Below are 8,434 nucleotides of genomic sequence, written 5' to 3' on the forward strand. Positions count from 1 at the left end.
CGCTGCCCAGCGCCTACCGGAAAGCCTGGAGGGAGGTCTCAAACAGGGTGTCTTCCAACAGCGTGGTTGGCAGGACTCCTGTGCAATGCCGGAAAAAGTTCAACGACCTCACTCGGGTTGTCAGGGTGAGTACCCTTTCCAGTGTCCTCCTCATCCCTGCATGTGCACCTCACTTTATGGGCAAAGGGACCTGAAAGCCCTAATGGCCAGCCCTCATCCAGCAGCTATGGGACTGTCATGAAAATCACTTGCACATTCAGCACTTTACACACTGTACAAGCTATTCAACCATGGGAGGCATTGCAGACAAGATCAGGGCTTCACACTGTACTTAGAGGCCGTCCTTTCTCTTGCAGGCCAAGGTGGCGCACAACCGGCGGAAACTAAGTGAGACCGGGGGAGGCCGTCCTGACGTCAAAGAGCTCGCCGACCTCGACCAGCGTGTGGAGCGCATTATGGCAGGCCGGCTGATTGGCCCCATCGCCAGTGGAGATGCCGACCCTGTTCTGGGCACCAATGGTAAGGGCATCTCCTTTTTGACCTCTCTCTTTCCACTTGCGCCTCAGATCAGCATCCTTTGCCACTGTCCGACCAATGCAGTGAATGGCAGCACTCATGCCTCCCTCGCTGCCGCCCTGTCCTCACTCTAAAGCTACTCTTGTGCCTTCCTGCTTTCAGATGGTGAATCGCCAGGTGAGGAGGCGGGCCCTCAAGCTGCCACTGTCAGCGATTCCGAATTCGAGGAGGAGGAAGAGGAAGCCGGCCCATCAGTGCCACCCTCAGCCGCGCCAGCCCATGGCGATGAAGGGGACACGTCTTCCCTGGAGGGGAGCCGGGGGGAAGGGTCGGAGGAGAGTGAAGCTCCGGGGCCCAGCGGGCTGCAGCAACGCGGGAGGGGTGGGGAAGCTCGGCGGACTTCTCCCCAGAAGGTGAGTGCGGCCTCCAGTCCTGCGACGGTGAGCGCAGAGGAGGTGCGGCTCCTGGAGGAAATGGCCGTCCAGGCTGAGCGCAGGCACACTGAGCTCATGGCTGCAGTGGCAAGGATGCCTGACTCCATTGAGTCTTTGTCAAGGAGTGTGCAGCAATTTGGAGCAGCACAGGCCAGGAGTCTACAGTACTTCACGGCAGCACAGGCGGCTTCGAGCCAAGTGCTCATTCGTGCCGTCCATTCACTGGCTGTTGTCATGCGGACACAGACCAGGGCCACACGGGCACTAACTGCTGCCACCCTCGCTGGATCAGCCAGGCATCGCCAGGGCACTCGCCGCACAGCAGCAGCCCAGCAGTCTGTTCTTCAGCTGTTTGCTGCGCATGCTGCAGTGCTGGCCTGTGCGAGTGCCAATGTATCAGGCGACCAGGGAGCACCTGCGATCTGTCAGGTTGGCACCATTCCTGCAGCCGGCACTGCCACTCCGCCATTGCAGCTGCCACGAGCCGCTGGACAGACTGCTGCCGCCCAAGCAGAGTTGGAGCAGTCAGCAGCCGGCCCCTCCAGGGCCAGAGCTGGTGCAGGCCGACCCCCAAGGGCATCTGCCGTCTCGCCATCTGACCCTCAGCAGCCTTCCCCCAGCCTTGCTGCAGCCACTGGGCTCCCATTGAGGAGGAGCTGCAGGGCGGGCAGGGGCCAGGCAAGGATGCGAAAGGCATCACCCTCGCAGGGCAAAAAAGTAGAAGGTCTGCACAAATGCTTTGTGGTTGTTGAAAGGCCGAGACTGGTGTAGTTGTGTTTTTGTAAGGCCGAGACTGGTGTCTTTCTTTGCTTTTGTAAGGCCAAGACTGTTAGTTTTGTGTTTTTGGAGGGGGCTTCTCCACATGAGGTTGTAATGTGGGAAGGGCAGAGGTTTGCAATAAATGAATGTTCTTAAATCGCACTGTGCATGGTTTTTTTGGCAAGTCCTGGTTGCTCTGCTCGGCTGAGGGCTTGTGGAGCGGCTACATTCATCTGCTGACATTGGCACAAGCCATTCCCTGTGAGGGGGCCTAGAACCGACGTTCAATAAGCCGGCGACGGGCGGCCCTTGCACTTTCTGCCTCCCTCCTGTGCTGGTCCTCCTCCTCCTCCTCCTCAGGTGGTCCTCCAATCTCTGGTGGCAGTGGCTGAGTGCTGCGGATAGCCAGTTTGTGCAGCATGCAGCACACGACCACGAAATGGGAGACTCGCTCCGGCGAATATTGTAGGGCTCCACCGGAACAATCCAGACAGCGGAACCGTTGCTTCAGGACGCCGATTGTTTGCTCAATGATGTTCCTGGTCGCTTGATGGCTGTCGGTGTATCCCTCTTCAGCAGGGGTGCTGGGCGCACGGAGCGGGGTCATCAGCCAGGTACACAAAGGATAGCCTTTGTCCCCGATAAGCCATCCTCGTGGGTGAGGCTGGGCCTGGAACATGTCTGCCACAGAAGTCTGGCGCAGGATGAAGGCATCGTGGCTGCTGCCTGGAAAGCGGGCATTGACAGCTAGGATGAGCTGCCTGTGGTCACACACCAGCTGAACGTTGAGCGAATGGTAGCCCTTCCGGTTGCGGTAATCCTTGGAATTCTCCAGAGGTGCCCGCAAAGCCACATGCGTGCAGTCAATGGCGCCCTGCACCATGGGGAAGCCCGCGAATGCTGCAAAGCCCATTGCACGCTGTTGCTGCTTGGCAAGGGCCATGGAGAAGGAGATGAACTGACGTCTCCTTTTGAAAAGGGCATTGGTCACCTGGCGGATGCAGCAATGCACGGCGAACTGGGAGATGTTGGAAAAGTCCCCAGTAGCGGATTGGAAGGAGCCGGTGGCATAGAAGTTGAGAGCCACCGTCACCTTCACTGCCACCGACAGAGACGTCCTGCTCCTCAGAAGTGGCTGCAGATCACCGCCAAGCAGGTGGCAGATCTCTGTGACCACCTCCCTTCGGAATCGCAGCCTCCGAACACACTGCTCGTCAGACATGTTGAGATAGGAGAACTGCTGGCGGTATACCCTGGGTGGGTAAGGCCTCCGTTCCCGACGCCTGTTGCCCCCTCTCCGTCTAGCCAGGACTGCCACTCTCTCACGGCGTCTGTGAGCCCTTTGGATGCAATGGAGAAGGCCAGCGTTTGCACCCATTGCAGCCCCCATTATATGTTAGCAAACAATGATATGTCAATGAAGGCAAAGACAAGTGGAAAGCTGTGGCCTGAAGCCACTAGTACCTGTCCGAGTGTTGAGCCAAAGCAGAAAGCTCTCTACCTTGGTCTCTCTGCAAAGATCCGTCTCTCAAGAAGGAGTGCTGCGAAATGGCAGCCTTTTCTAGTGCAGGAGGAGTGCCCTTTAATTTGCGCCCCCCGCGCCCCGCATCGACTGAGCACCGTTCCACTCTACCAGTCGCTAGGGGCGCCAGGCGCACAATAGGGCGTCGCGACTGAATTTCCGGTTTGGGGCGCACAAAGGGCGTTGCACGAGGAAATGATGTCAGGATCTGCGCGCGCAGCTGAGCGCGCGCAAAGACTTTGCGCCACCGCTAAATCGTGAGTGAAGTTGGGGAGAGGCGCAGATCGCGCTGCGCCCGGCCGCTAGCCGCCTAGCGCCCGACATCTACTCCTCCTAAGGCGCTACCGGCTGGCGCAACCAACTGAATTTCTAGGCCATTGAGTCCATGAATGGACCAGCAAAATCAATATGCACCCGTTGCCATGGAGATGAGGGCCACTCCCATGGGTGTAGAGGGGCCTGTGGTGGTGCATTTTGGACTTTCTGGCATCCTGAGCAGCTCTTGGTCAGGTCCTCGATTTGTTTATCGATTCCCGGCCACCACACATAAGCCCTGGCTAGGCTTTTCATTTTTACCCCTCCCAGATGACCCTCATGAAGCTCATTGAGCACTCTATCCCTTAACTTGGGTGGAATTACCACTCGGGATCCACACATCAAGGTCCCCCGGCACACTGACAGCTGTTCTCTCCTTGTCGAGAATGCTGGCAACAGTGAGTCGCCATGTGCTGGCCATCCCTTCACCGTCAAATCATATACCCGAGACAGTGTCGGGTCATTTCGGGTTTCCTTTTCGATACAAGCGTTAGTTACCGGTAGGTATTCAACTATAGTCGAATGGAATATTTTGACAGGATCCACTGCTGGTGCTTTCTCCACAGTAGGCAGTGGCAGGCGTGATAGCCCATCAGCATTTCCATGCTGTTTCGTGCCCTTATATTCAATCTCATAGTGGTGCGCCCCTAGAAAAAGTGACCATCTTTGTAGTCGTTGCGCAGTCATCACTGGAACGCCCTTCTTCGGATTAAAAATGGAGACAAGAGGCTGGTGATCAGTCAGCAAAGTGAATTTCTGCCCGTGCAGATAGTGATTGAACTTTTTCACTCCCCACACTAGGCTGAGGGCCTCCCTGTCAATCTGGGTGTAGTTACGCTCGGCTGAGGTTAGTGATCGTGACGCGAAGGCTATTGGCCTCTCTGAGCCGTCCGAGAATTTGTGCGACAGCACCGCTCCAATGCTGGAGGGTGACGCATCACATGCCAACTGAATTGGTAATGCTGGGTTGTAATGGGCCAATACCTCTTTCGATGTGATTAGTGTTTTGCTCTTCTGGAAAGCTCGTCTACATTCGTCACTCCACTTCCATGGCACCCCAGTTTGCAGTAGGGTGTTCAGTGGGTGCAGTATTGTAGACAAATTTGGCAAGAACTTATGGTAGTAGTTTACCAGCCCGAGGAACGACCTCGGTTGTGACACATTTTCCGGTGCTGGAGCCTTGACTGCTGCCTCAATCTTCTCTGGGGACTTATGTAACCCCTCTTTATCGATAACGTGGCCACAATACGAGATCTGTTTTCTAAAAAACTCGCATTTGGGACGGTTAGCTAGGAGCCCATATTCCTGCAATCTAGTGAGCACCTGCTCCAGGTTGGCAAGGTGATCACTGTCATTTTCGCCCGTGACCAGGATGTCGTCCAAATAACACTGGGTCCCTGGGATCCCTTGCAGGACTTGTTCCATTGCCCTCTGCCAAATAGCTGGAGCTGATGCTACCCCGAATACCAGCCGGTTGTATTGGTAGAGACCTTTATGGGTGTTGATTGTGAGCTTTTTTTTGATGCTTCTTCTACCTCCATTTGCAGATACGCCTGGGCCAGATCAACCTTAGTGAAGCGTTTCCCTCCAGATAGCGAGGCGAAAATATCTTCAATCAACGTAAGTGCATATTGTACGGTGTGAAGGACCGGGTTCACTGTTACCTTAAAGTCCCCACAGATGCGAACCTTCCTTGGTTCCCCAGGCGTGCTGCTCAATGACTTTTTCATCACAGGGCGATGGGTGTAGCCCACTCGCTCCAGTCTACCTTGGACTGTACACCTGAATGTTCCAGACTCTCCAGCTCTGCTTCGACGGCTGGGCGGATCGCATAAGGTACCGGTCTGGCCTTAAAAAATTTTGCGCTTGCGTTTTCTTCAATTTTAATCGTCGCTGTCATGCCTTTTAGTGTTCCGAGTCCTTGCTGGAACACTTCTTTCACGTCAGTTAGGATCTTTGACAGTCGCCCAGGTGTGACGTCGTCATCCTTTTTGTCAGCCACAGTCAGTGCCTGTATGGAATGCCAATCCAGTTGTATTTTCCGGATCCATTCACGTCCCAGTAATGGTGGTCCTCCATCTTGCAATACATACAGGTCTAGTTTTGGTGTTTCCTTACCGTTATATATAACGGTCACCCTTATTTTTCCTTTGGGGTAGACTTTTTGCCCCGTGTACGTCTTCAAAATAATTTTTGTGTCTCTCAAGGGTATGTGTGAGAATAGCCGCTCGTAGTCCCGTCGGTTTATGACTGTTAGGCTGATCCTGTGTCCAATTCCATCTTTACCTGGACTCCTGCTAACTTGAGAGTGACCCAAATGGTTCGGTGATCCTCCGTTGTGATCACATTATGTAGTTTCAGACAACTCAGTTCTCTGCTTTCGGAGTCATTATCACTCTTTTGTTCTTCTGAACTATTCTCCGTTATCTTATGTACCTTCTTGTACTTTCCTTTGGTAGGTTTCTTATTGCTGGGTTTTTTTCCCGACCTGCAGACTCGTGCTATGTGTCCTACTTTTCCACACTGTCTGCACACTTTGTCTTTGAACCAGCAATCATTCTGGTCGTGTGTTGTTCTGCCGCAGCGATAGCACTTCTCTGTTCCATATGACATTTCGTTTGTGCCATATTCTTGCGGTCTCTGTTGTATCTCTGCAGCGCCCCGTGCTGCTGCTTCATAAGATACCGCAATGCTGAAAGCCTTTTCCAGCGTAAGGTCCTTTTCAGATAAAAGCCGTTTCTGGGTTCCTTCACTTTGAAGCCCACACACAAACTTGTCCCTTAAGGTGTCTGCTAGTCCCGCTCCAAACTGGCAGTGTTTCGATAGTTTGTGCAGTTCTGTTAAATAATCAGCATTGCTTTCATCCTTATGCTGGTTCCGTTTGTGAAACTTGAATCTTTCTGCTATCAGCAGCGGTGTGGGGTTTAAATGTTCCTTTAGTATCGTTACTATGTCTTCAAAACTCTTTTCCATTGGCTTCGTTGGGGTTACTAGATTTCGTAATAAACCATACGTCTTTGCACCCATTAAATTTAACAATACCGACGCTTTCTTGTCATCTGACACCTCATTTGCCTTGCAGTACACCTCTATTCGTTCGACATATGTAGTCCAATCTTCGACTTCATTGTCAAATGCGGTGATACTGCCACTCTTTGGCATTTTGGGTGTGGTTTAAAATGGCGTCTCCTAATGGCTTAAAATGGCATCTCCCGCGCTTTCCTTCCTCCCCCGCTGCTGCCAACGCCGCTCCCGGCGGTTCTTGTGGCAATGGCGGCGCCCTGTAGATTTCGCGCGCTTCTCCTGCGCTGCTGCCAACGCCGCTCTCGGCGGTCCTCATGGCAATGGCGGCGCCTCGCGGGCTTCTGCGCATCTCTCTCTCCCTCTCTTCGACGCTGCTCGGCCCCTGAACACCGGCTGCGCCCCGTGCGCTCTGCCCGCTCTCTCTCTCCCCCATCGACGCTGCTCGGTCCTTTGCTGTGCCGCTCGGTCGGGCTCTAGCCCGCCGCTGTCCAGGAAGGGTCTGCGCACTACCTGTTGCCAGCCCGTTTTGCTGGACCACCTTGACTGGAAAGCCAAGCCTGGCTCTCGACAGCCTCCCCCGCAATTCTCGAGTCTCTGCTGGATGACTGGGCGGTTGCCCGTGGTTGACGCCCGAGTCTCTGGCCTTGACCTCCAATCCACTGAGCTCCAGGAACGAATCCCTGGGAGGTGATGCAGAGTTGCAGGTAGGTTCGAACCTGCCTCATCGCCAATGTTGCGTCCGTGCATAATAAGACACAGACTGCGGAGAACGGTACAACAGGTGTTTACTCAACGTGGCTCACACTGCAACTGATCTGTACAGATTACTACTCAGTGCTATATACAGGTGTGGTCACTGCCAGTACTGCAGTATACATGAGCTGTAAAACATAGTTCCCCCCCTTAAAGGTTGATGGGCCTTCAATAACCACAAAACTAGAAGTTATAGACTTAAACAAGTTGGCTTTTAATCACTAAGATCAGAGCTAACATCTCAACATGCCGACTGGTTCACAGGAATGAGTCATACAGATCCTGGGATCTTTATGTAAGAGAAGTCAGGGGCGGAGCTACGAGCCAAGACCTGGAACCTCCCAGGTTAGTCGGGAAAGAGGAAGTGAAACTATACACAGTGGGGGAGGGTAATATACATGAGTGCAAAACGAATACAGGATCAAGACAAACAGATTTCATTACATTCACCCCTTCTATAGATTTAGTCCATCGGGGTGATGTTTCTTAAAAGTTGGTATAAGTGAGTCTGTCAGGAGGTTTTGCAGTTCTCAGTGATCGGCACAAAGCCGGTTGGGGTGCCTCTAGGGGAGTGGATTCTGGTTCCTCTGCTGTCCGGGCCTCCGCAGTGTCTTCCAGGTTATCTGCAGTGTCCTCCAGGTTAAAGTTGGGTATTGATACCTCTGGGCGTCCTGTGTCTTTGTAGTGTAGGTCTTCATCGGGTAGTCTCCCATCGTTCTCTCCGCTCCCCGAGGGAGCGAGGTCTTTTATGGAGACAGTGTCCTCTCGCCCGTCAGAGTATTCGATATAGGCGTACTGAGGGTTTGCATGGAGGAGCTGTACCTTTTCCACAAGGGGGTCCGTTTTATGGCCTCTCACGTGCTTCCGCAATAGTACTGTCCCCGGAGACGTCAGCCACGCGGGTAGAGGTATGCCCGAGGTGGATTTCCGGGGGAAAACGAACATCTTTTCGTGAGGGGTAGCGTTAGTGGCAGTACATAACAGAGACCTTATGGAGTGGAGCACATCTGGGAGGACTTCCTGCCAGCGGGAGGTCGGAAGGACTTTTGACTTTAAGGCTAATGTGACAGCCTTCCAAACAGTAGCATTCTCCCTTTCCACTTGCCCATTA

Source organism: Somniosus microcephalus, chromosome 9, assembly GCF_052327205.1.
Source record: "Somniosus microcephalus isolate GS21.2 chromosome 9, FLI_Smic_1.0, whole genome shotgun sequence".
In the NCBI taxonomy this organism is placed as follows: Eukaryota; Metazoa; Chordata; class Chondrichthyes; order Squaliformes; family Somniosidae; genus Somniosus; species Somniosus microcephalus.